The sequence below is a fragment of the Trichomycterus rosablanca genome, chromosome 27, assembly GCF_030014385.1.
Source record: "Trichomycterus rosablanca isolate fTriRos1 chromosome 27, fTriRos1.hap1, whole genome shotgun sequence".
NCBI lineage: Eukaryota > Metazoa > Chordata > Actinopteri > Siluriformes > Trichomycteridae > Trichomycterus > Trichomycterus rosablanca.
The window spans coordinates 3,791,879-3,818,457 of record NC_086014.1 but is presented as its reverse complement, the minus strand read 5'-3'; the positions used below and the strand labels follow the sequence as shown (position 1 = coordinate 3,818,457).

At 39.4% G+C, this 26,579-nt stretch overlaps 1 protein-coding gene across 1 annotated transcript in view; it reads left to right on the top strand.

Moving 5' to 3' along the window:
- The first annotated feature begins 2,532 nt into the window (after positions 1–2,532).
- fshb (follicle stimulating hormone subunit beta) overlaps positions 2,533–26,579 on the top strand; it is a 97,469-nt gene continuing 73,422 nt past the window's right edge. Inside the window, exons 1-3 of the mRNA XM_062989954.1 lie at positions 2,533–2,842; positions 2,919–3,012; positions 21,866–22,035. The gene's annotated coding sequence lies outside the window, so the exon portion shown is untranslated. The remainder of the gene's footprint in view (positions 2,843–2,918; positions 3,013–21,865; positions 22,036–26,579) is intronic.

The window sequence follows — 26,579 nt, the reverse complement described above, 5'->3', positions numbered from 1 at the left end:
TAAGTTGCAGTGCTGCAGCTTTCCATCAACCCAGTAGGTACAGAAAGACATTTCAAAGACTTGAAAAGAATGGGCCATAAAAGCAAATCATTGCCTGTACTTCACTGAGACAACTCATTGTATATTTTGTTCAAAGTGAAAGTACACCTAAATTCCATCCACACATTTTCATTGAAACATTTCTCTCAGATAAACAGACAGGATTTTGACCCTGTGAAAAATGAAGAAATGGACACTGCCTGGAGGGAGACACCCGAGACCTTTCCAATAACAGCCTGAAATTTCCCTCTTTCCTTTTTTAATCCCTGATGCATAACTTGTAGAAGGAGTGGGTAAATTCGAAGCACACCCCCTGTTGCTCGTCTCAGCATCAAGAGCATCTCTCTGCAGGAATCTTCAGTAAGCCTGCCATAACTGTTCCCACGAGTTAAGTAGACGCTTCTTCTACTCGCTGAAAAGTGCTTTGTCACTGCTGTGACTGGTAATGGCTGTTATGTCTTTTTTATAAGATTCCTGTAATGAAGTACTGAAATGCTGAAAAGGGGGATGAGGTTTTATTTGTTACTCAGGATCTAAGTGGATCCATAGCTTATGTAGAGCTTTGTGGTGTGTTCCATCAGCTGTGGATGAACCTTGCATCTTAGTGACAGAGGGGAATTATCTTTTCTGTCTAAAGCATACCGAGCAATCCCTCTCACACCAGACCTGCCTGTCGCTGAAGAATTAATGGCTTTGATTAGCCAGGGAAGAAGCAAAATGGACTGCCATGCTTTCTTGTTTCTTTAATGCTCTCTGGGGTACTACGATGCTGCCCGCAATGCCTTTTGGCACTAGTTGGGAAGAGACTGATTACTAAGACTAATGTGATCATCGATGCAGCTTGATGTGTGGCTCACGACAGGCAGTACAACATGTAATTAGTGATTTAGACAAAAGAGAAAATGTGCCAAGGATTTCAATCGACTTTTGATTGTGTGGCACTAGGTGGCAGCGAAGCTTTGACAGTTCAGAAGGTGATGCTCGTTCTCACTGCACACCGAGCTCCTTCTCTTAATGATGAGCACTGGACACAGTACACATTCCCCAGCTGTCAATGTGCCTCTGATTTTACAGGTTACACCTCTATAACCCTTTGTTTACCCTGCTCTGTAGTTATGCAATATATGTAAAACTAAGGTGACCTCCAATCTTGGTGATGTTTGTGCTGTTTTTGAATTTATATTGTTGAATTTCTATAGTGTGTATTTGATGTATAATGCTACTGGGACTCTAGTTTCTTTCAGGATCAATAAAGTATCCATCCATCCATCCATCTACGAGAAGCTCATGCAGAGGTAATTTGACCTGACCATTAGCTTGTCCACATACATTTACATTTTCAGCATTTAGCAGATGCCTTTATCCAAAGCAACTTGCAATTGAGGCTTAATGGCCTTGCTCAAGGGCCCAACAGCAGGAACCTGGCAGTGGTGGGGCTTGAACCAGTGACCTTTTGATTACTAGTCCAGTACTTTAACCGCTAGACGTACTTTCGGGCATATAATGTAATGTTAATTAAAGGGATTCTGTTCCTCTGAAAAGAGTATTGTCAGAGTATTGCATGTTCTCCCCATGTCTGTATTGGTTCTTCTCTAGTACGGTACCGCCACCCTCTTCCCAAACATGCAGAAGGTGGTTTGGCTGCATTCAATTACTCGCCTTGGGTTTCCAGATGGCAGCGGACTCACAGCGATCCTGACCAGAATGAAGCAGTAAGTAAAGAAGATTTAATTACCTTATTTATATCTACTGATAACTGATTATATGAAAAGACAATCTGGACCACTACAGAGCAGGTATTATTTAGGAGGTGGATCATTCTCAGCACTGACATGGTAGTGGTGTGTTAGTGTGTGTTGTGCTGGTATGAGTGGATCAGACACAGAAATGCTCACTGTCTCTGCTGGACTGAGAATAGTCCACCAACCAAAAATATCCAGCCAACAGCGCCCTGTGGGCAGCGTCCTGTGACCACTGATGAAGATCTCAAAGATGACCGACTCAAACAGCAGCAATAGATGAGCGATCGTCTCTGACTTTACATCTACAAGGTGGACCGACTAGGTAGGAGCGTCTAATAGAGTAGACAGTGAGTGGACACGGTATTTAAAAACTCCACTAATACCAGCACAACACACACTAACACACCACCACCATGTCAGTGTCACTGCAGTGCTGAGAATCAAACACCACCTAAATAATACCTGCTCTGTGGTGGTCCTGTGGGGGTCCTGACCATTGAAGAACAGAGTGAAAGCGGGTTAAAGCATGCAGAGAAATAGATGGACTACAGTCAGTAATTGTAGAACTACAAAGTGCTTCTATATGGTAAGTGGAGCTGATAACATAGACAGTGAGTGTAGAAACAAGGAGGTGGTTTTAATGTTGTGGCTGATATCATTCATTTAATAACAGATTCAGACGGTTATAAGCGTGGCGCTTCTGAAATGACGTCACAGCTTTTAAATGCCAGGCGCGAGGCGCTTGTGTCGTTAAAACGAAGTTGGCATGTTGTCGGTGAAATTGAAGCCGCCGCGACATTGACCAGGCTAAAAAGGTCAACAAAGATGAAATGAATATTGTCGGCGACTGGGCAGATAAGAATGTTCTGCTGAGAACACACGTAAACACGGGAACAGCCGAAAGTGGCTCAAACTCATGAACCGTGTTGAGATGAACGTCACCTCAAACCAAACATAAACAAACAATAAACCTGTATAAAAGGTAAACATGATAACTAATACTGCAATAAAACAACCTCAGCTGTTCTGAAGTCTGTTAGGAATGTGTATTGTACACGCAGGTAAACGTTTAAACCCCTATAAGCTGTTAAAGTGAATGTAGGTAGTGTGAGCTCTCCCAGTTACCACCATCATTAGCATTTGTTTATTATAAACCAGAACCAGAAGAGGAAGAAGCTTCACCACCATCAATCCATCTCATCTGATGGTTTACCTGCACCTCCTGGATCAGGTAAGCATTTTTACTTGACCTGTCATGTCATTTTAAAGTCTCAGGAACAGCAGTTTCCAGTACAATTCATTCATTTCCAAAAAAAGCTTTGCCACGGTCAAGGTCGTGGTGGGTTTGGTGCCACCCCAAAACACCAAGAGCAAGGCGGCAGTACACCTTCCACTTATACCTAAGAGAAATGTAAAATAGCTAGTACCTAGTACCTAATGTCTGCCTCGATTACATCTGGGTGATTTGTTTTGCCCCCACAGCAAAACATCCAGAGGGTGAAGTGTAAGTTTAAGTAAATACACGTGTGTGTGTGTGTGTGTGTGAGAGAGAGAGATTTTAACGTCATCTTTTACACTTTGGTTACATTCATGACAGGAACGGTAGTTACTCATTACACAAGATTCATCAGCTCACAAGATTATATCAAACACACTCATGGACAATTTAGTGTCTCCAATTCACCGCACTTGCACGTCTTTGGACTGTGGGAGGAAACCGGAGCACCCGGAGGAAACCCCCACGCGGACACGGAGAGAACATATTGTGGAACTTCTCCTCATCAGAAACATATTAAAGCTTTATTTAGTTTGAGTTTCCTGTTGTCAGCTTCAGCTTCCAGCCAGTGGTGTCAAACTGCACAGTAACTCCACACATCATCTACCTGACGACTCTTTTTGTATGGCGCAGTTAGCGGTAGCTAAAATCCTCATGGTATATCCCTCTCTTCGTTTCTAGATTAGCTTTAGCCTTATCTTGACGCTCACTCCACTCATATCAGAAGACCATTCAGAAGACCGATCATTAAGCATGACTGTGCTAGCAGATTAGCGTGAGCTAACATTATGCTCTAATGCACAGTGGCACCTCTGCCATCTTGATTGTTTGCCCAGACAGAATACACCTAATCACACGAGGCTCATTGAGCGGCTGAAGGTGAGATGTGCCTTGCAGGGGAAGCAGTGCAGCTTAGTCACTTCCTGTTCAGTCAGCTTACTGTCAAACGTCTCATGCTTGTCAACCTCTAGATGCCCTGAAATGTTCTGCTCTGAGAAATAAAGTGACAAATATTAGCAGAACTTGAATGTGATCAATCATAATGCTAACATTAGGACTTTCTGCTACTTCACAGGAGATATTTGCAAGCAATGTTTTGCAAAATCGGCTTCATCCATACAGCCCAGGCTCTTTATTTGCAACACCATGGATGTGGTTTACTGATCACGTGGCCTATATTGTCACCTGCAGCAGTTTAGGGAAGGCTCTTGTGAGCAAAACTGGCTCTACAAAGACATGAATAAAAGCTCGATTTAAAGAAACTCCAGTGTCCTCCACAGAGCCCTGACCTCTTGCCCTATTGAACAGCTTTGGAATGAACTAGAACATCAATTGAGGCTTTCGTAATCATCATTAGAGCCCAGCCGTACAAATACCTACAAATTCCCACACACATACTTCAAAATCTTGTGGGAAGCCTTCTCAGAAGAGTGGCGGCTGTTATAGCTGAAAACATCACACAGAGGCCGGTCTATTTTAATAGCATTTGTTTTTGAAATAGGTCGTCCAACCCGCTCATGGTCAGGTGTCCAGATTATTTTGGCCATATAGTGTATATGCTACACATGCTCCCACCTACTTGGTAAGTATACCTGTCTGGAGGGCGGCACGGTGGCTCGGTGGGTAGTACTGTTACCTTACAGCAAGAAGGTCCTGGGTTCAATCCCCAGGTGGAGCGGTCCGGGTCCTTTCTGTGTGGAGTTTGCATGGGTTTCCTCCAGGAGCTCCGGTTTCCTTTATATAAACACAATTTCTTTTATATAATTGATTTATTACAGCTGTTAGCAGTTGCAGTGACTGTAATTTGTTTTATGCTATAGTGACACCCAGAGTTCAAACAGTTCTTTTTAAAACCTGCTTAATAGCGGGTCAACTTTAATTTTATTTCTAAAATACTCTGGAAAAAGTGGTGACACAGACCGTAGTTTGGACATCCTTGTGCTAAGGTTTGTTTTTAGTCAACCATTCATAAAACAACATGGGGGGCAGAGAGCCATTATGCAATTCAAGTTGCCTTACATCGAATGACATTATCATCAAGGACTCTACCGTGCATGTTATGCTCTAACCCAGTGATCACATGACCTTGCTCAGCTATAACAGGTGGGTTTGTGGCAGGTGCAAAGTAATGGGTGACATAAATAAAGAGACGATCTCAGTTTCTGCCTGTATGTCCACCATGCCTGGCATAGTGCTCCTCTGCCATGCAATAGTCATGCCATGCCATCACAGTGTCCAGGGGGAAATCGTGCACTGAGGCCGGAGGATTAACTGTTTCCCCTTACTGCTCATAAATCATGTGGCGAGGTCCAAAGATACGAGTCTACCACCTAGGTCTTTGTTTATGGAATATGAAGGTGTCATTTTCCCAGCTGGTATTTATTATTCAGGATTGTATTACTTACCCTTTGACGATTTTTTTTTTAAATCCATATATAAGATTTATTTTTGCAGCTGAAGGCAAAAAAAGTCCTACACATGTAAGGAACATGTAGATAGTAATGATTTCATTACCAGATGTTTTTTGTGATTATTAATTAAAAGCACATACTTCTTTGACAAAAGCTGAACAGATTTTACCTCTCATATGTTTATTGTACGTTTTTCATTCTCTTGAACTGAACTGAAATGTTCCAACTTTTATGGAAACGAGAATTTTACATACATACGCCAGTCATTTCTTGTTAGTGATTCTAATCAGTGCCAGTTCTCGACTCACAGATGTGCTTATATAAATATGGCTAGTTTGGCTGCAACCATAATGAAGTACATAAAACACAAACTGTCCCCTTATGCTGTGAGGAAAGTTTTATGAATAGTTGCATGTAATGCAAATATCACCAATTAAAAACTGCCGGAACATGTTTTAGGTGAAAGTGACCCATGCTTTAAATCACCAGCTTGAAGCTTAATTTGTTTCTTGCTTCTTGATTTAAGGCTCTGAGCTTGAAACATATGGAAAAGATTGCTTGGGTGGTTTTTGGGGGCTTCTGGTGTTATCTAACCATCCAGACCAAATATAAATAAATAAAGAATTTAACTATCTGCCCAGTTATCTATTTGGATTTAAGTCACAAATGACAACTCTGTAATCTCGAACAGTACTTACATTTGTATGACAACATGAACGCTGTACCAGTTCACCAGAATAATACACTAATACCTGGTAACAGGAGAACACAGGCCTGAAACCATGACGGAGATCCGTACACAAGACAACGCAAGAACAGTTTTAACCTACCTCACAGCCATACAAATAAAAATGAAAATTTAAAATGGAACAAAAAGATAAAGACAAGATACAATAAGCAGACTCAAACATAATACCGATCATACCATAAAATAAAACAAATATGTGTTAAACATGCCGTTAAATCCAAACAAACAAACACTATACCAGCATGCACATATGTACCTTACCTACTTGTAAATAATCTCTATTGCACAAATTTTTATCGCTGCTATATTGTTTATTTTATTCTATGTTTATATATAATATACCCTTTCTATTTTTTACTTAGTCTGTCAGTGTACCGTACTGTACATCCTCATTGCACACTTTGCCTGATGTTGTACTGTTCATGCTGCTGCTGTATTGTTTATTGTTTATTATACATTTAGATAAAGTGTCCCTTTTTATTATTTAACTCGTTGTATGTATGTTGACACCTGCACCAAAAGAAATTCCTTGTACATCTGGTACTTGGCGAATAATAAAGATTCTGATTCTGATTTTAGGCCGGTGATGTTTGTAGGGCAAATATTGACCATTTGGAGTAGAAGGTGGAAGTTCCTTCTGCATGTTTGTGTGTGTGTGTGTGTGTGTGTGTGCTTGTGCTGGTGAGACCGCTTCTTCACCTTATTCCCCCATGATGATTGTTGTTGATGAGGATTGTTCCTATAGAGACGGCGGGGAAAAACAAGCGTATTATGAAATCCATGTTGAGCCGGTGACAGGTGCGTCCTGCTGCTACTTAAGCATGTGATCATCCAGGGACACCCAACCCCAGCCATGCCTGTTTGTGTGTGTGTGTGTGTATGAATGTGTGTGTCTGAGTGTCTGCTCACCCTGCTTGGTGAAAGTCTTTCCAGGAAAGTAAACCAGCCTAAAACAAATTCAAATCCTTAGATTAGTTGAAGCTCAATTGTTTAATGGCAGCTGTAATCACACTACACAACTCAGTCACGGACGGTTCTAATTTTGCATTCTCGGGGATCTCTGGTATCTACCTATATATTTAGGCTGTCCCCGGACCGGCTCGATGGGTAGCACTGTCACCTCACTGTAAGAAGGTCCTGGCTTTGATTCCCAGGTGGAGCGGTTCAGGTCCTTTCTGTGTGGAATTTGCATGTTCTCCCCGTGTCTGTGTGGGTTTCCTCCGGAAGCTCTGGTTTTCTCCAACAGTCCAAGACATACAAGTGAACTAGGGATGCAAAATTGTCCATGACTGTGTTTGATTTTAAAACTTCAACTGATGAATCTTGTGTAAGCAGTAACTACCTGTCCTGTCATGAATGTAACCAAAGTGTTTAAAACAAGACGTTAAAATCCTAATAAATAAATAAATAAATAATTAGGCCGTCCTAAAAAGGAAATATTGCAAAAACATTAAAAGTTCTGCGTACAGCAAACAGTGCATAAATGGGTTACATGCAACTTTAATGGGGTAATTATAAATTGCTGCTGTAACAATGCAATTTACCTTCGGGGATTAATTAAGTAATCAGTCAGTTAATCAACAATCAGCCCAAAATACTTATGGATAATATTAAAATTCACCTATCAGGTTGTACATGGAGTTTTGACTGTCAGCAGGCGTCAGATAAAATCAGGCTTTGTTATTCAGATCGTTCTGTAAGCGAAGAGTAATAGAAATGTTTTAACACTCTGTCTTTATATACTGCTCACACACACACACACACACACACACACACACACACAGCTAAGGAATTTAGCAGCTTACCACTAGTCTATTATAATTGAACAAGCGTAATCCTAATTGTATTTAAATGTTGTATGAAATGTGGCATCTAGGCAAATGAGAGAGAGAGAGAATGTGTGTGTGTGTGTGTGAGTGTGAGTGTGAGTGTGAGTGAGAGAGAGAGAGTGAGAGAGAGAGACAGAGATAGAAAGATAAAGATTTACAGAAAGGAAAGGTCTGTCATCATGCCTGCCTAATCTAACTGAACTGAACATTGTGTACAAGCTTGCGCTGTGTAAATCTCAAGTATATTAAAGTCCACAAGCATATTTACGTAGCTATATAACTGGACAAATATGTTTTGTTATAAATGAAAATGCACAGTCATGCAGACTGTTTTTGTTTAGTTTATTAAATATGATTTGAAGAAAATAGACAAATACCAGTAACTTTTTTGTTAGTGCATAAACTTTTTCCAGTACTGATGTTACAAGCATAAACACATCTAACAGCTTTAAAGTTTACCTGTTTAATGTATACCGACTAGGCATAACATTATGACCACTGACAGGTGAAGTGAATAACACTGATTATCTCTTCATCACGGCACCTGTTAGTAGGTGGGATGTATTAGGCAGCAAATTAACATTTTATCCTCAAAGTTGATGTTAGAAGCAGGAAAAATGGACGAGCGTGAGGATCTGAGCGAGTTTGACGAGGGCCAAATTGTGGCGGCTAGACGACTGGGTCAGATCAGAGCATCTCCAAAACTGCAGCTTTTGTGGGGTGTTCCCGGTCTGCAGTGGTCAGTATCTATTAAAAGTGGTCCAAGGAAGTAACAGTGGTAAACCGACGACAGGGTCATGGGCGGCCCGTGTGGTCCGATTCCAACAGACGAGCTACTGTAGCTCAAATAGCTGAAGAAGTGAATGCTGGTTCTGATAGAAAGGTGTCAGAATACACAGTGCATCACGGTTGCAGGGCTGTTTCGGAAGCAGAAGGGGGACCAACACAATATTAGGAAGGTGGTCATAATGTTATGCCTGATCGGTGTAAATGTGCATGTTACGGCTCTCTGTTAGAATCCTTTGCTGGCTGGTTATAAGCACAACAAGAAAAAAGAGTTAAATGTAAAAGAATCTCTTTAGTAGTCAGTAGTAATGAATTATGCATCCACTAGGTTTTGCAACGAAAGACCTGTTTAATCCCCACAACCACCAAGTTGCCACTGTTGGGCCCCTAAACAAGGCCCCTAACCCTCAAGTGTTTCACACACTTTGGTTACAAAGTGGACACATTGGATACATTACAATTTTGTATCTCCAATTCAGCTCACTTGCATTTTCTTGTACTGTGGGAGGAAACTGGAGCTCCCGGAGGAAACCCACGCAGACACGGGAAGAACATGCCATCCCACCTGGGGATCGAACCCAGGACCTTCTTGCTGTGAGTTGACAGTGCTACCCACCGAGCCACCGTGCCGCCCCCAAGACATATAAGAGTGGAATTTAATTTATACAGTAATCAAAGGCAAGGTTCGAACCCAAGCTCCCAGAAACCCTGTGTTCTTCGGCACACACACCTCCTATGATATGATGCCACCATTTATACAATCATTTATTTGTTTCTCTGTGCTATATGTCATCATGGCAGGAGACAGATAGAGGGCTGGCGGGGTTGAACACGTCCACTCCCATTTGTCATGTTAGATAATGATGTGTGTGTGTGTGTGTGCGTGTGTGTGTGTGCACATTGGAATGGCACGTCTTGGCTTTCCAGCCTCTTTCTGTCTATCCGCACTACTTGAAAGACCAGGACAGATGAGCTTTAGCATAATAACCCATCCAGCCCCACTCACAAGACCCGTGTTCTGCACATATTTGAACAGACAGTATTTGTATACAGAACAAAACCTGCACCATCAAGTATGTTCTTATATTATAACCATTAAACTTCCTTGTTTCTACACTCACTGTCCATTTGATCAGCTCCACTTACCATATTGAAGCACTTTGTAGTTCTACAATTACTGACTGTAGTCCATCTGCTTCTCTGCATGCTTTGTTTAGATCATTCTCAGCACTGCAGTGACACTGACATGGTGGTGGTGTGTTAGTGTGTGTTGTGCTGGTATGAGTGGATCAGACACAGCAGCGCTGATGGAGTTTTTAAACACCTCACTGTCACTGCTGGACTGAGAATAGTCCACCAACTAAAAACATCCAGCCAACAGCGCCCCGTGGGCAGCGTCCTGTGACCACTGATGACGGTCTAGAAGATGACCGACTCAAACAGCAGCAATAGATGAGCGATCGTCTCTGACTTTACATCTACAAGGTGGATCAACTAGGTAGGAGTGTCTAATAGAGTGGACGGTGAGTGGACACGGTATTTAAAAACTCCAGCAGCGCTGCTGTGTCTGATCCACTCATACCAGCACAACACACACTAACACACCACCACCATGTCAGTGTCACTGCAGTGCTGAGAATGATCTAAACAAAGCATGCAGAGAAGCAGATGGACTACAGTCAGTAATTGTAGAACTACAAAGTGCTTCTATATGGTAAGTGGAGCTGATAAAATGGACAGTGAGTGTAGAAACAAGGAGGTGGTTATAATGTTATGGCTGATCAGTGTATGTCCTGTTAAATCACTAACACACAGCACGTTATTAACTAACAAATTTGGGTATTTATTAGTATTTATTATAATAGATGAGCAGGACGACATGAAGGCAGTTTTCATTTAGTTCTTGGTATTTCTTATAAATATTTTTCACATATTATTAGAAGGGAATGTTTTGTTCGAAAGGATTTTAAACATCATATAACATTTTTTTAATCATCTTATTCTAAAATTAATTACCAGCCTTTTATAGACCCACTGCCACGTAAGCGTCCAACTGCTAGAAGGCAGACTAGCTGCTCTCGGCTGAATTCAGCCTTCCACATGAGTGTACAAGGACCACAATTCTGTCTTCTCTTGTCGTCTTAGTCCTTGACTTGCGTGAAGGCTAAACACACCACAGACGCTCACATTAATCTGCTTTTGCAACGATGAGTACATCATGCACTGCTGAAGATGACTGCCACATTCATTATATAAAAAGCCTCACTTTTTTCATGTCGTCTTCTCTTTATTTAGCTCAGTCTCAGATCTTCTGTACACGCTGGTATGAAGCTGGAGCAGCACTAGGGACAGGGTGTTTTGTAATGAGACCATTCACACAATTCAATTCTGCACTGGAATAGAGTGTCTAAGTTTTTTATAATCATGAATACAGGACATACTACAAATTGGTGAATTATGTTGGAAACTTTAATGCAAAGGAGATGACAATAGATATGCATGGAAGAATGAACTGTGTCCAGGCTGTGTCCAGGTGATGGTGGCTTTTCTTGGAAGCCAGTTTTGAATTAGGATATTTCATGTGTGCAGTTTCCGTTACTGTGGTTGCCAGGTTATTCCAGATCCCATATGTCATGATGCCTTTTATAATTAATATAAGCATGGCATGTTGCAAGCTGTGAGGAATATGACATGAATTACTTATGTAAGGTGCATATTTAAAACAAGAAAGAAACAAACAACCCCACAAAGTTACTAATCAAGATGATCAAACATTAATAACTAACATATTAACATTTAAATTAAATAAAGAAAATTATTCATGTGATTCAGACTTTGTGCTAAGCATTAGATGGAGGCCGTTTCCTGTTCCCTTTGCACACAAACAAGGTTCCAGTCAATGGTTTGTTGCTCTGTACTCCAGACCTCGTTCTAACCAAACATGTTTGTTATGAATTGGAATAGTCGGCTGCATGCGAGACCCCGGTCAAAATCATTACCTGTCTTTACAAATGCTTTTCTCAAATACATGGGTAGAAACATCTAAAAAAAAAAGCACTTTAAAATCTCCCTGTCAAAAATACTGCTGAATGCTTCTGTTTTAACTGAGAATCACAGATAACGGACTTGTTTGGTTTTTGGTGAATGGAATGGAGCAGTGGTACTGACATTAGTGTTTCGTGTTATTGTAATTTTAGCATGTTCATTTTCTCACATTATTTTTTAAGTTAATATATTAATAAGTAGCTTAAAGAAAGAAAATGCTGATGAAGAAAGACACACATTAAGTAAGTATAGAGCCCATGTTTGTACAAGAATGATAAAGGTTATAAGGATATTGTGACACTGTCCTGAACATGCTCTAACCATCGTACATGCATTTAATTCCAGCACAAAATTTTGATGTGATTTTATTATTTACATTTAACTAAGGTTGATGTAACCCTAGTAACCCTAACCCTAACGTTATATAATATTTTAGATAAAATAAGATTATTTTGAGCACGTTCCCCACGTCTATATTAATTTACATATACTGTACATTACAGAACTGTACATTTCTTAGGTGAGCTATAAATCTCACAATTCAAATGTCAAGACATGGATTCAGAGAAGCTTATTAAAGGTGATGGGATTTAAATAGTAATAATGATGATGTACGATACGTAGAATAAAACTAAGCTTCTGTGAGGCTGAAACAGAGCCGGTGTTTTGCACTTTCCATTACTGATAAATTAGGATTATCAGTTGTGAAAAACTCTATTCTAAATCTTCATTCAGTTTACTTTCACAACATTGTATATTTTAGCTGGCCTCCTTTCAACTGTTTTTTTTTGTATAAATGCAAATGTAAATGTACATGACTTAATCATTTAACTGTTTAATTAAAAGTACAGTATACTAGACATGCAGAGATTGCTTACTGCTCAGAATTAAAACAGTCACACAGTAAAATACTACAGTGATCAGCCTCCCACCCCTGTACAGGTTCAGAATAAAACAGAGAACTGTTCATGCACAGATACCGGCTTATTTTGTTACTGCAATGCGCTACCACATTACCCAGAATGCCAGATAGATTGTTTTGTTTGCATCTTTGAAAAATGACACCTGGTTAGTGTAGTACTAATTATTTCTTCATTATTTATTTAAGTGTCATCAAGTTGATTCCGACTCCTGGTGAAAAAAAAAGGATAGTGTTTCTCCAGAACATTCTGTCTTCTGTTTAAGTTTTCAGGTTCTTAATGACTCATTCATTGATACTTTAATTGTATCCATCCGTCTTCCTCTTCCTCTTTTGCCTTTACCCTCAACCTGTCCAAACATAATTGTCTTTTTTGATCAATCGGTTCATCTCATAATGTGTCAGAAATAAAAGCTTCGGTTTGGTTATCTGGGTTTCGAGTGAGAGGTTAGGTTTGATTTGTTCCAGGATCCATTTGCTTTCAGCAACTTAACATGTTTATCAGTTAACAGATATGCAGTCAGTATACTAAAGCTTTTCGTTCCAAGATTAGTGTAGTAGTTATGAGATGAAACGCAGGGTTTTACCTTTATACCAGGACATGATGGGACTGAGGCAGTATAGCTTTATTCTCATACAGACTACACAAAACCAACACAAACATCTTTTAAATAAACGCGGGGTTTGCAGCGTAGCTTGAGTAGTTATTTTACTCTTCTCTGATTCTTTAAATTGCCATTTTGGGAAGGATTTGGCAAAGCCTGACATGCACAGATGTAGATGGACTTCTGCCATGCATTCCTCGCCTTGCCTCTGCTGGGGTGCACGAGGAGGTACCCACACTAATTATCGAGTGTAATTATGGACCAGATGCACTGCAGTTCTAGTCTTTAACTATCAGAATTAGTTTTATTGGCTATGAACTGATACCCACAAACTTTGTTTCTTTTTGCATGTAATCGGGGGTTATTTGGAGAAAATATTTTATAAATAGCACTGTTTTGTTGATTTGAAAGCTTAAAGCATTAAAGATTGACTGAGTTGAGTTTATGACACACACAAACACAGACACACAGATTTATAAAGCACACACTCGCGCACACTTACACCTCGAGGCTACTAGAAGCTTTTCAGTGTACATGCATGTGCGTAAACCTTCATCAACAATCAGTCATGCTTGGCTTGACTTAGTTCATGATTTGTCCATTCACAAAATAATCATCTTATTATCGCCAACCTTTGAAGATAGGTGAAAACCCAGATCCACACATTGCTGTGAAACAGCTTCCCTGTTTCTAATTTTACCTTCTAATCGTTCAATCATTTAGAACAGTGCTTCTATATTATTTATATGTTTCTTTATAAACATACCTGGCGCATGCACACTAAGGGTGGGCGAGTCTTAAATCAACAGTTTAAACTCTGGTGTGTAGAGATCTTTAGGTTTATTATCAGTTGAAATCAATGGTCAGCTGTTGGTGATGAATTTCTGGGTATTATTTGAGTAATAAGCATTAATCAAACATTGACTTTGATTACCTGATTAACTGGTTATTTACATGTTTACATACATTTACAATATGTGCATTTTCAGGTTTTTTAGTACATTTCATTAACGATGTGTGAGATTAATCTTTTCAACCTATACAATTTTTTTCTTGACTATTTCTATGACCATCTTTACCCATGTTTGACTGTATATCCCCCCTGTCTTGTTTTGAATATATAGGCTGTTTTGGTAGCCTTGCATCAGCTTGCATCAGCATGATGCTGTGTGATTTTGCCCTGAAGCTCCTCCTCAGTTATGTGTCTCTCAAAGGAGTTATTTCACATGAATGTGCACACATTCATACAAGTGAACACTGATTCACACATATGGCCGGCTAAAAATAGGAAAGCACTGCTAAACAAATATCAGCACAATTGTCAAAATATATAAATATACGTTGGCGGCCCAGAGGAACGTGTCTGATGAAATGCCAGACTGTCTAACACATGCTTAACGCTGCCTTGTTCTCTGTACCATTCACAAAATTCACCTCCAGGACAGCAGTCATCGCTAGGCCACGTCCTTTCTTTCACACACAATGAATTGCCCTTGTTAGCTTTGAAAGCCAGTGCGGACTGATAAGTGTGTATCATCTTTTAATTATACATTCTTAACAGTGTGCAGGGCATCAAAGTCATCTTCTCATTGTGGTATTGGGCCTATTCTTGATACCGTAATGCCAGGGATGGGCAGAAATAAATTAAAACATGACCCATTCTAACATCCTAAATTTAGTAACACCCTGGTCACTGTTGTAGGGGGTCAGAAAACTCTCCAAGAAAGAGTGGAAATACACCTTAAGCAGTGTAAAAGCTTCAGTTCTAGAAATATATAGACTGAGAAACCTAAGCTGATGATGTCCTGTTTATTAGAGGGAGGAAGGAGTTTATATAGACGAGATAATATGTATATGTGAGAATGTGAGCCTGTGTCCAAGCTTAGTTGCCGGGATCAAGGAGAATTATTTACAAGCAGAACCAAATTAATGATTAGGGGTGTTGGGGTTGTTTAACATTTAGAGAGGGAACAGAACCTCTTGAGACAGATTCTGTGGTTAACTGAAATGAGCACCTCTGTTGTAACACAGAGGTCAGAGAAGAAGGACAAGTTACCAAAAGTTTATAAACACCTTGATATTTTACCTGACAGCATAGATATTGGTAAACGTTCCAACCCAAAATGTCATGGTCAGGGATATATAAAAAGTAGGGCTGACTGTGGCTAAGGACATGACGGTTATAGAGTCGGGTACAGAGCAACAGAAGGGCACACTGTGGTGTAAATCACAGATAATATTAATACTGGTGATGAGGTGAGTGTGTCACAACACACAGTGCATTGAACGCTGCTTTGTATGGGGCTGCATAGACGCAGACCCATGCTAACTCCTGTTCACTGTATAAAAAAACACCCACAATGGGCTCTGTATGCATCAACTGGACTTTAGAGCAATGGGAGAAGATCAACCAGTCCAGCAAATCCTGAATTCTCTTAGCTCATGTGACGTGCACGTGGGCATCTTTTACCAATTGAAACCAACACGTGCTGGTCTGTCTCACTGCCTCAAGTGAGGGAGGAAGCGTCAAAGCTTGTTATGTCGAACGCGCCCCGGAACTGCTAGTCACCCCCAAATACAATGCTGACATTATCTTCATATAACGTACGGTGCAGGACTCAAAACAGGACCGATTTTTAATACAAGCGCCTGGTTAAGCGCTAAAAGGGGACACAGATGGACGCTGCGGGTGAATTTAGTTCCTTCTGATGCTGAATATTCAAGTTTTCCCCTCACTTTTATCTGTTTTTCTTTTTCTCTCTTTCTCTCTTGCTCAACCCATCCAGTACTGCTAATTTCTTGGCTTGCTAATTTGGCTTGTATGGCAGGATGGATTCACGCTGGTTAATGTAGCAGATGTGGATGATCATGCTATTAATAACAGCAACATAATAGTTATTCCTTTCTTTCGGTTTCTTTAATCCTGAATCCAACTCAAACAGCAGCAATAGATGAGCGATCGTCTCTGACTTTACATCTACAAGGTGGACCAACTAGGTAGGAGTGTCTAATAGAGTGGACAGTGAGTGGACACGGTATTTAAAAACTCCAGCAGTGCTGCTGTGTCTGATCCAGTCATACCAGCACAACACACACTAACACACCACCACCATGTCAGTGTCACTGAGGTGCTGAGAATGATCCACCACCTAAATAATACCTGCTCTGTGGTGGTCCTGTGGGACCGTTGAAGAACAGGGTGAAAGCAGGTTACAAAGTATGTAGAGAAATAGATGGACTACAGTCAGTAATTGTAGAACTACAAAGTGCTTCTATATGGTAAGTGGAGCTGATAAAATGGACAGTGAGTGTAGAAACAAGGAGGTGGTTTTAATGTTATGGCCGATCAGTATATATATATATATCATCATATTTTATTTTATCAGCTGTGTGTAGTTTGCACTGTGATTAGTAATTTAGTGGTTCAGTGGTACACTGTAATATATATATATATATCCCTAGCGGAGTAGGGTAATAAGGTCTCAGTGGAGTGGTTCTACACAGCATCTGTTCACTTTAAAACATTTACCTACAAAAATGTTCTATATTGTTTTTAATAAATAAAATCAGCTAAATCATTCATGTGCAACCATTAAACTTATCCATCCAATAGATGCAGCGCTGTAATTTAGTCCATTTTATTGTGCAATGAACTGTAGCAGATTTTAGCCACTGTTTTAAATCATTATCCAAGTTACAGTAAAAGTTTGTGGCTTCTTAAATAAATAATAGAAAACGTAAACAATAACAAATATGTAGCCTTGGTTTGGTTAGGCTCCAGACCCCCATGACCAGAATTATACAACTGCGTAAGATAAATTAAGACAATGAAATATGAAAATTAAGATACATAATACATACAGAAACTCTTATGAAAAGGCTTTCCATTACTTATTGAAACATATCTGTGGGAATTTGTTTCATAGTCAGTGTTTATTATGTTGAGGTTAGGGCTCTGCACAGGCGAGTTATTTTCTCCCACACCAAACTTGGCGAGCTGTTAATATATAGAAAGTTTTCTTGGCTTGTGTCAGATTGATGAATGTTCTTTTTGAAGAAGTCATTGTCTTTGTTCCTTGGATTCTTACCTAGTTTTCCTTTTTGTGTGTTTGTAAATGTAAATATGTCGATGGAGAATACGATGCTAGATCCATACACAGGTTCTCTGCTGAGTCAGCAAACTGTACAAGCTATTCGACTGGCACAAACACTGCAGCAAACGCTTAGCTGCTCTGCCAGAAAAATCTTTACCCACTTCCTACACCTCACCAAGTTTATCTAAACACTATCGGTCTTTAACAGTCCAGAGGATTTGGGGATGGAGAAAAACAAAGAGACAGTAAGAGAGAGAAGGAAAGAGAATACAGCACATCTGGTTTTTATTGAAACCAGACAAGAATCAGACTAAAGCCAACAGGGTTAGGAAATGAGTCAGATTGGTTTTACTGCCTTATCTAAGTCATGTGATGTTTGGTGGGGTCACAAGGACACAATAATGCATGAAGTACATTTATTAATTGATTTATTTTGTAGCCTGTCACGATTTTTAGGTGACAGACAGATTTTTTTCTGATTAATTACTAAACAAACCAAGACAGCATATCATTACGACTGCATCCACACACTGTTAGTTAAAGTTCTGCTTCTCTCACAAGCATTATAGTTATGCTGCTATAGATCATGCTGCTCTAGACCCCACCCCCCCTCCACAGACATAGCCAATTATGTCTGTATGTAGATGCCTGATTGGCTGATAGCACCGCTGGGCATATGTTTTTCTAGTGAGTTTCTAGACATTGTAAGTGTAATGTAATTGTTTGTGTAAATACATCATGTGAATAAGTCATTTTCATACCAGCGTGTTTTAGTCTTTTAAAATCATACCAGGGTACGATTACCCGCCTGGTACTCTTGGTTTAAGGAGATGAGATAGCAGCCATTACACTCAGGTTCAGACTATCAATCAAGTATATGAGACCACTTAAGATAAAAGGTGATTCAAACCTGATTTAACCCGAATGCAGGAAGTGAACCAACAGAACCTTACATCTTTTACCTACTATAAAATAATTTAGCTGTAGAAATAACCCCAGCTCATATATCCTGTTTAAATTGACATGTTGGTAGTGATTGTGTTACACCAGGTAGAAAAAAAGGTTTGGGGCTTATAAAAACATAAAAACAAGGCTCTAAATGCTCTCCTGTCCAATAGGTGTTGCCTGTGTTTTAATGAGTTAAACAATAAAATATACACCAGGATATGATTGTATGTTATACAGTATACATATTGGTGAATACCTACAGTATATGTGTATATAGTATATATGTATTAAGATAAGATGCACAGTGACCACAAAACTAGAGTGACTTTTCAACTTTGAAGCTGTAGCCTTATACTTAAATGCATGAATGTGTTTTGGACCTATGCCTACTTTCCGGACCTTTTGCCAGTCTGCCAGTATTTCTTCGCTTGCCTGCTGGCCTTTCATTAAAAATGAATAGAGGATAATCAGTTGGCACTCACCAAAAGCCCTTTACTGCTGCTTTGTAGATGAAACCCATGATTGTTCATATCCACGGTCAGGAAAGTTCCAAAACTAAGAGCTCTAAATCATGGCAAACTTTGAGTTGACTGCACCCTTAAGCCAGGATACATCATTCTTTACAATAGGTTTTCAAATATGCTAATAGCCATACCTCATTCAGTAATATATGCTGTTCGTATTATAAATCATCCTACAGCACGTACATTTATCACTAGTCAGTGCTGCAGCAGAAGGTCAGAGCACACCTCTGCTTTTGGCTTACTGATTATTCAGCCCGACTGAAAAGCTCATTAGGTTTAATTAACCCCTCCTTTCGGGCGAGTGATGAGTAAGTGATTTTATAACCTATGTAGGACCACTTGTTTGTTTGTGCTTGAAGCGGTATGAGATTTGTAGCTCTATGGATTCATCACGCAGTCTGCCAAAAGTCTAAGAAAAGCAATATGCATGACATCCAAAAGGCCTTAAGATCTCATTCAGCAGGTCCAGGAAAAATAGAACGTACGATGAGTGATTTGATATAAACTAGATTTGCTTCAGGTCTTTTGTTCTGAGCTATTGATCTTCATTAGGAATGACATGGTGAGAGAGGTTGTGAAAAAGTCCAATAAAAACAAGGGCCAGCTTTAAAATACAGAAAGCATGATTATAAAACTGATATGATTATTTACCTCCTTGAAAATGTTAACAGTGACCTTCTCCAGAAATCCCACTGTACCAACCATGAGATTGTTTTGACATCTCATTTATGAAGTTTTAACCTGTACCTCTGTGGGCCATAACAACCTCCACTGTTCTGGGAAGGTTGTTCTGGCTCCCAGTCAATGGGATCATGCCAAAATGCTTTACAAACCCCTGATCTTAACTCTATTGAAGGCCACTGGAGTTCCTGCACACCAAACTCATGTAACCAAACTCAGGTCTTGGAGGTGTAGTGGTCTATACAGAGCTCACATGTCTACACACATGATTGGCTGTGTCTGAGAAGGGAAGGGGCTAAAGAGCTAAACTTGCATTGGATTGGTGCCCTCTTCATGGTAATCCTGCTTGTGCCTCATGTTTCCCGATGGAACCAGGCTAGCCACGACCCTGACCAGTATAAAGTGGATGATGAACATTAAAAAATTGGGGGAAAAGTAGTATATGAGTCTTGTCCTCATGGTGGTTAGACTTGTAAGACTGCTGAACCACTGCCTGAATAGAATTGATTTAATATGTTCTCTTAACCAGTGTGTAAGCACTAAGTGCCGTGCAGTTGCTTGTCCTGTATCTGCACGCCTGTCTACATCTGATCACAGGCCAATCAGTTTTATCAGATACCTACTTAAGTAAAAGGTTTTGGGATCACAATGTCCCTTTTCTAATCTATAAGCGTTTGGTTCGAACTGTGACGTTTTAATGAGATTTTAAAATTCTTCCTGGTCTCTGCACCTCAGAAGCCTCAATAAGGGAATTTCAGGTGTTTAATCTAAACATATTCACACCTCAGTCAATAAACATGATGGTCATATTAGTGGCGACACTATATATAACACACACACACACACAGGATAGATCAGATATGAGAAGTTGTTCAGGGCAGATATTATTTATTCAGGTTAATGATAAGGGTGAAGGAAGTGTCTTTAGGGACAAATGCACCATCTGTTTACAGCACATGGGACCGCATAACAAACTCAACACGAAGTATGACAAAGGTACCCCACAGCGTTTTCAAGGCCAGGGCTTTAAGGATGAAAATCAGCAGTACTGTGTAAAAGTAATTGCCCCTTCTTTTTGATCAGACATTTTAGGAATTATTGGTTTTATCCTGTTGAAAACCTGCTGAACACTCTGTATATCATGTTTGTTGGAGAGCTGGAGGGTCACTTTGCAGAGCTTACCCTTCTGCTTCATTTAACAGCAAAGCTTTAATTAGCAAAGCTTTCTCTGGTCTGAATTTGTTCAGTTAAAATGAAACAAATACGAATCTTCCCAGGCCAGGCCCTTCAGGAACAAGTCTGACAACCCTGCTGAATACAAAAGAGGAATTAACATGTTTTCTCTTTATGTGGTCGACTAAATATTTGACAATATCAAAGTATGTCTTTAGTATGATCAGGTTTACCAGGTTTGAGACAACTGGTGTCACAGAACACACAAACTGAATATTGAATTGGTTAATGACTTTAGGTGCACAACAGGCTGTGAGTTATTACTTTAACTATAGTTACGGCCCTTATAAATTCACGGAAAAATGTGCTTAATTTCACCGTCCTCATTTTTTTAAATAAAAGTGCCACATTTCACACCAGTCATTAAATTACACTCATAAATTAAATGATATAATAAATGGAGACTACAATACACAGCACAGCCTACCTTAATAGTTGAATGTGAATTAGAACATTCAGCTACAGTGCGAGGCTTCATCTCAAATACGAAAATACTCGCTGTGTTTGGACACACCCGCCACCCGGGTTTACCCCCCTGCATCCACAGAATTGATTGGTTACCCGAGTCGTGTTTTTAGCTGCTTTACACTTCCACATCTTGGACATTTTGACTAACCGATTGCTAACTTAATTGCCGTAGGATTGCTAGAACCGCCTCATAATGCAAATAAACCAGTAAACGTGAGGCACTTGAACGCTACGCTAATGAAAAATGTTCAATCGCTAAACACAAACCTTAAACTTAATTATAGTAAATAGACCAGACTATATGCTCTACTTTTATTTTCTCTATTTTTTGCATGTACCGTTATGTATTTGAGCAATCCTTTCTCCATCGGATCCATAGCTGGTACTTTTTGTCATTCCATCGTGCCAAAGCGTAAATCTAGTTCTCATAATAAACCGCTCTGTGTTAAACTCCCAATGCACAAATATGACTTGAACTTCACAGCTTTCATGAATCCCCATGTGTGTGTGTTTGCAGTTGAGAAGCACAGTTTTGGTGTTCGCGGTGAAACAGTTGGCTTCTCCGTGAGCCCTCCTGGCAGTGGCTTGAGGGGAGACCACTTGGTGTGAGACAGCTTGCCATCCGCCACATGTGCCAAGTCTCACGGTGCCCTGCTGAATCTAAGGGGGAGCCAGCGATGACTGCTGGTAAGTTTTAGTTTCATTACTGAGATACACAGGAGACAGTACATCTGTGAGATGTCCTTTATGTGATGATTGGAAGTCTGTTAGTATGTAGACATGTAGTGGTTACAATTTGGGCCTACCTACACCTCCCAATGTTTGTTTTTTATCTAACTGATAAAGAAACCTTACATTTAACAGCCTAGAACATCTGCTTATCTTATTATTATTAGTTTAATATTGCCATTCATTTATAATCACATAGTTCATGTTCACCGATCTTAACTTTGATTCCTGACACTGCAGTTACACTGAAAATGAATTTTTAAATACAAAGAAAACATAAATATATGTGTTTGGTTTTAAAGATAAGCAGTAAAGAGTTCCTCAAAGCATTTTTTAAGCCTGATTTATTTGATGTAACCTTTACATACATACACTAACACAGTGACAAACACGTGATTTACTCTGTGTAAACTAAGGTAAGATAAGATATCTTTATTCTTACTGTGCACGTACAAAGAGATGTTGTTTGAAGCCTGTAGATGCTTAAAAAAGGTAAATTATATAAAGGTAAAACAAATTACAACTAAGCACTTATGATTAATTAGGGTAAATTACATAAAAGTACAAAGTACAGTATAAAAAACATTTAAGCTTTGTAAGAAAATACAAGTAAAGTGTCCATAAAGTGTCTGGTGCTGGGATCAATGTAGAAATATTGCACAGAGCAGTTATTTAACAATGATATATAGTCACATAACTATTCAGTTTTGGGTCTTTCGTTTTACTGTACTTTTTCCTGCTATTTGCAAATTTTTTTAATTTGCAAGTAAAAGAATGTAAAAGTTTGCTCTTTTTGATACGTTGTAAATATTAGCATTGTTGATGTAAAACAGCCTGCAACTAACTGTTAGTATGTAGACATGTAGTCTACCCCCCTCAGTGATTATGTATAGTTTATGTATGACATAAGCATCTTTTTCCAGGCATGTCATGCCCACTTAATTGAGATTAAATCAGTGCCACTGCACCATTAGTCATTCATGCCTGTCACTTGTGATTTCTCAAGTAAGGTCCTGATGGTTGTTGACTTTGGCTTTGAGACTCAATAAGCCTGTGAATACCATGACGTGGAACATGAGTTACTATTGGAACACAGTGAATAGTCAGTGCTGAAACCCGTTCTAATGTAACTTTGCAGTAATAAAATAGCTATTAAGCATGTACTGTACCTCACTACCAGTTTGGTTATTAATAACCTACAATATAAGTATGGTTTAGCTGGAAAGCAGGTCAAAAACAGCACTTTATTCCCTTTTCAGCTGGTTTAAGACATTTATTTCTGAAAAATATCAAGTCAGGCTTGATAGCAGGAATCTCAAGGTCTCGTTTAAATCTCAGCTGTGGTATTGAATTTAAAAGTACAAACATCCTGTTTAATATCTTACATGCCAACCTCGCCATGGAACACAAAGGGATTTTTCTGCTTTTAAACAAGTTGCCACTGTTGGCCCTCTGAGCAGGCCCTTAATCTTCACTTGCTTACATCGTGTTTGGTCACAATTGTAACTTGCTTTAGATAAACGTGGCCGCTAAATGCCATAAATGTAAATAACAGTAAAATAACCAGTATATGCAGCAACCACATTTAATTAATTCAGTCTGAATAAAGATGAATTATTTTAAAAAATAATTATTATGTTGTATTCAGACATATTACTTGAATCCTGTGCAAAGTTCAACCAGTAAAAGTTATTCATTTCAACTTAGCATGTTGTATTTGTGACACAGAACATTAGCTTTACCACAGTGACAATCCCTCACAGATAAATTACAATTTTGCTTCATTAAATGTGAAATAATAAACAGTTTTGTTGAGGTGCATCAAAAACGATATCATTTGCCTAGGGGTGCCCAAACTTTTCAAACAACTTTACATGCTTTTGTTTGCCAAGCAAGGAGACTCTTAAACTCTGGCCAATAATAGAATAGAGTTTTAAAAATATGAGAAGTGATGTTTAAAGAGAAACTTTAGAACTAGATAATGCATTATTCTGTTTGCTAGACAGTTTTATCCAATTGCAATGACCCTAATAGACCTTATTGACTTTCCTCCCACCTTCTTCTGACTTGCTTCTCTAAATAGCAAAAACCCATTTCATCACGAATCAATTTCTCTTGAATTCGTGAATATGAAAAATGTATTGCGGTATAGAGTGAATAAGCAGTAGGAATAGTGAATTAGTACACAAAACACAAGCATCTCTATACATTTAAAAAATGAACATGTGCATAGACAACAAAAGCCTAATTATGTATAAGCAGAATAAATATTTAGTGGAGCGTTTTTCATTAAAGAGTTTAACTGTCATTTTAAATCATTATTACATATATAGAGGGGAATAATCAGATAAATAGGAGGGTAATTTGTGAATGAATATACCTGGTGACCCTAATTACCCAACTTTCTTGACCTGCGTTTTTGTGAGTATTGTTTCTCTTGAGTGTCTTGTTGACAGCTAGAGAACGTGAGAGCAATCAGGCCAGACAGGCTGGAAACTGTTTATGTTGATATATGATGAAATTGTGCTGTGCTTTATGTAGTTTAGTTAGTTTACCTTATAAGTTTATTACAAACTGGACGATAGAAGCAAGAAACCTTATGCCAGATAAAAGCATCTGTGGTTCTATTCGCTGTCCTTTAGGATGTATCTGGGCCATTCCACCGAATAGGTGCCATTTGCGTGTAGTAGCTCAATGAAATTTGTTTAACACTGAATTTAGTAACACACACTTAACTACTGAGGATGTGTATTGGTCAATATTAGGCTTTACTTTGTTTAATTTTTACAAGGTTTCTAAGTAGAAGATAACTGTATATCAGTAACTGGACTGAGTTTTTAACTTAGAATTAGTAAATCAGTCCAGTGATTTATCAAAATACGTATTTTTAAAATAAACAAAAAACAAGTAAGAAAAAAATGTAGGTAACAGGAATGAATGTTAGAATATTATCAAACATACAGGAGGAAAAAGGGAGAACTTACTTGTGCTGTTTGCATGTTGCTTGATATTCCAGGCCCTTGCTGTGCTCCTCCCGGTAAAGTTAAGTACTCTACAAATCACCGCACTATCAAAACAAATGTGCCACTGATAGTACGTGCAGCGTAAAAGTCTTCCATAAGCAGGCACGTCCTCAGCGGGCGACCGTGTTCATCAGAAAAGCAGCGTGAGGATCAGGGCTTAGCCGAACCTGATTCCAGTCTGGGCCTGTCACTTAGCCAGCCGTGTGTGACACATTACGAACTCAAGCACAATTCATTAGTACGGTAGCTGTGCAGAATGAAATAAATATTCTTTTTTTTGCCTCATCAGAATGAGGCAGGGTTGCATAAGTCGGCTAAATTTATCGGCGCTCATTTCATGCAAAGCCCGGGCAGAGTTCGTGGCTCACCGACTGAAAGATTTTTTTTCTGCTCACAAACCAATTCGTCGTGTCAATGTGAAAGAGAAAGAAACACAAACGATGGAAAAAGGTTGAGCTATTTTTAGAAGGGGGTTCTCTACTGAGATGAGGGAGAAGAGCAGGCACGCCTGTGGTTCATGCTTGTTTAGTCAATGTAAACAAGGTTCAGTTCATTTACTGGATATGTCTACAGGCTTTGCACACCTGAATTTTGGGACAGTGGTAGCCTAGTGGGTAGAACCTTGGGCTATCAATTGGAAATCAAGGCTCTGCTGTGCAGCCACTGTTGGGCCCTTGAGCACGGCCCTCAACCCAGTCTGCCCCAGTGGTGCCATACAATGACTGACCCTGCCCTCTGACCCCAGCTTCCAAACAAGCTGGGACATGTGGAATAAAAATATTACAATATTACAATATTTCTTCTATTTAAATAAAATGGGCTGTTTGTCCCATTCTTATGGTAGATTCTTTTAAACGCTGTCTGTAAACATCTTGCTTCATGTTTCTTCACAATGTTTGCTGGGGTTTAAAACTGGGCTTTGGCTGGGCCACTCATGGACGTTTAGAGACTTGAGCCTGTACTCGTTGTTGTTTTTGCTGTATGCTTTGGGCCATTGTCATGTTAAAAGGGTTTTTCTTTAATGTGTTCGTTCATTTGGCCTCATTCGTCCACCCCTTAATTCTTACCAGTCTTCCTGTTCCTGCTGCTGAAAACGACCCCACAGCATGATGATGCCACCACCATGTTCCAATGTTATGAAAGTATTAGCCAGGTGATGTGCAGTTCCTTTTCTCACCATATATAGTCCTAAATCTTTGCACACAGTGTAACTGTGATCGGTTTATTAATTAGTCATATTTCATGAAAGTGGGCGTCATGGTTGCATAGTGGACTGTGTGGGTGTAAACCTACCTGTGTGGGTTTGCACATACTTCGGCTTCCTCCCACCCTGCAAAACATGCAGAGAGTAAATTTGCTGTCTAAATTGCTCTTAGTAATAAAAAGAAAACCTGCCAGCTCTAATCTTTCCTACTTACAGACTTTCTACCTAAACTCAAAAATGCAGCATGGGCATAAACCTTCTTACCTAGCATGCGT